Below are 2,471 nucleotides of genomic sequence, written 5' to 3'. Positions count from 1 at the left end.
TGAGTGCTGGAATTAAAGGCGTGCGCCACCACACCTGGCTCTTTACTTTTTTTTTTTAAACTCTTTTCTTTATAAATAAAAAAAAAAGAAAAAAAAAAAAGAAAATGAATGTAGTGTGCCTCCTCGGAACTCCTTCCCCTTGCTGGAGTTCTTACTCTTCCTTCTGCTCAAAATGAAGTATGTGAAAGGATGTAAGAAGTTCTCTGCAAATACCATAGTCTGTCCTTTATTCACTGTGTGGCTACAGTGTGTGTTTGTGAGGACACATGTGCCATGGCACACATAAGGAGGGGACAGGACAACTTGTGGAAGTTGGTTCTTCTCTCTTCCCACCATGTGGGTCCTGGAATCAAACTCAGGTCTCCAGCTCTGGTGACTACTGCCTTTACCCACCGAGCCCATCTAATCAGCGCTATTAATCATCCTAAACTATGGATCAATCACGGAAGGAAGGATCTGGTATCTTTGGGAGTACTTAAGGACACTATGTTCTCAGGCCAGGAAGGTCTAACCCTGACATCAATGGCTCCTGTGGACTCCCCTGAGGAGGGACACCAGCTTGATGCTTCTTCTAGATGTCACTTAAGTTTCTTTCTTTCTCACCCCCAACCCCCCAAGACATAGTCTCATTATTTTGCCCTAGCTGTCCTAGAACTCACTACATACACTAGGCTGGTCTTGAACACACAGAGACCCGACTGCTTCTGTCTCCCAAGTGCAGGGACTAAAAGTGTGTGCCATTACACCCTACTACTGTTTTTATTTTTTTAGAAAGGATCTCTGTAGCCTAGGCTGGCCTTAAACTTATAGTGATCTTCCTGTCCCAGGCTCTCAAGTGCCAAGATAGAAAGCATGCATCTCACCTAGCTTCTAAATGTGCATTTCAAATGGGTCACTACGATGCAAATCACATCTCAGGAAAGATGTGCTTATAAAAGACAAACAAAGGCCAGGTGTGGTAGTGTGTGCCTTTAATCCTAGCACAAAGTAGGCAGAGGCAAGGAGATCTCTGTGAGTTGGAGCCCAGTCTTGTTTACATAGTGTGCAGTCCAGAACAGCCAAGGTTCTGTAGAGAGACCCTGTCTCAAAAATCCAAAAACAACAAACAAACAATATAGCCCTGGGTCTAACCCCAAGCACTACATAAAGTAGCCATGAGGGTCCACACCTGCAATCCTAATACTCCAGACGTGGATGCAGGACACTGCAGGGTGATTGCTGGACCTTTCTGGTACTCTGGGGACAAAGGAATAGGGACTGACAGAGGAGGACACTTGATGCCATCCTCTGGCCTCTGCCGGTGCACATCCCAAATACATGCAGACATACCACACAGAAAGGCAGGGGTGGGAGGGGATAAAAAGTGGAAAGGGAAAAATTTAAATGTAAAGAAAAGGACAGAGAAGTGGGCAGGGCTCAGTCTCACAAGGCTCTGCAAGCAATCAGGGAAGGGAGGGCATAGCTTTTGCTCTGATTGGTAAAGAATAGGAATGGGGAGTTATCAGAGGGTTTTGCATAGGGGAGGTTGGGACTTCACTCATGCTGCGCCCGGAACATAACAAAGAGAAAGCAGTCTGGTGCAGCCCAGAGAGGGCAGCTCTTCTGTTTGCTCAGCTACAGTTACTACTGCACTTTAAGATGTCCAATCTGGCCAGGCGTGGTAGCACATGCCTTGAATCTCAGCACTCGGGAGGCATAGGCAGGCGGATTTCTGAGTTCGAGGCCAGCCTAGTCTACAGAGTGAGTTCCAGGACAGCCAGGACTACACAGAGAAATCCTGTCTAGATAAACAAACAAACAAACAAACAAACAAACAAAAAAGATGTCCAATCTGTGTGACCTAGCAGGAAACGCTACTGGCTGAAGGCGTTATCAGTCATGTAACCGAGGCAGAGATGACATCAATTGGAAATGTGTACAGCAAGGAATGTGAGTGAAGAATTGGCACCAACCAGGAAGACGATATTGAAGGTGATGGCTGGAGACTTTGGATCTGGCTCCTACCGATGTCAGGAGGGGATGCAGGTAACCCTAAGTCATCACAAGTCTATGCTTAACAACGCAGTAACTGTCTGATTATAACCAGCTCTGGCATGCTATTTTGCGTAAAATGGAAACAAAGGGCCAATAAGATAGCTCAGCAGGTAAGTGTGCTTAAGTGTGCCAAGCCTGACTCCAGGGGTTCTACCCTCGGGAGAGAAACGACTCCCACGAGTTGTAGTCTAACCTCTCTTGGTGCCTGCGGCACATGGATACCCATGCTCACAAATGCACACAAGCAAGGGTTTAAAAATTAAGCAAACCAAAAAAAAAAAAAAAAAAAAAAAAAAAAAATAGGGATCAAAATCAAGTGGATTACTTCTAATGAGGCCAGCAACCTGACTGTTCCCGTGCTTGCCATGTTCGTTCTAGCTCTTCACAGGCAGGACTCTATGCGTGGTACCAGATTGCCAATACTGACGGATTAATCA

At 45.9% G+C, this 2,471-nt stretch overlaps 1 protein-coding gene across 2 annotated transcripts in view; it reads right to left on the bottom strand.

Moving 5' to 3' along the window:
• Nucleotides 1-2,471, bottom strand: part of Arfgef2 (ADP ribosylation factor guanine nucleotide exchange factor 2) — an 87,277-nt gene that overhangs the window by 58,396 nt on the left and 26,410 nt on the right. The gene's annotated exons all lie outside the window — the stretch shown is intronic.

The sequence above is a fragment of the Mus caroli genome, chromosome 2 (genome assembly GCF_900094665.2).
Source record: "Mus caroli chromosome 2, CAROLI_EIJ_v1.1, whole genome shotgun sequence".
NCBI classification, from domain to species: Eukaryota; Metazoa; Chordata; class Mammalia; order Rodentia; family Muridae; genus Mus; species Mus caroli.
This window is presented reverse-complemented; position numbering and strand designations above follow the sequence as displayed.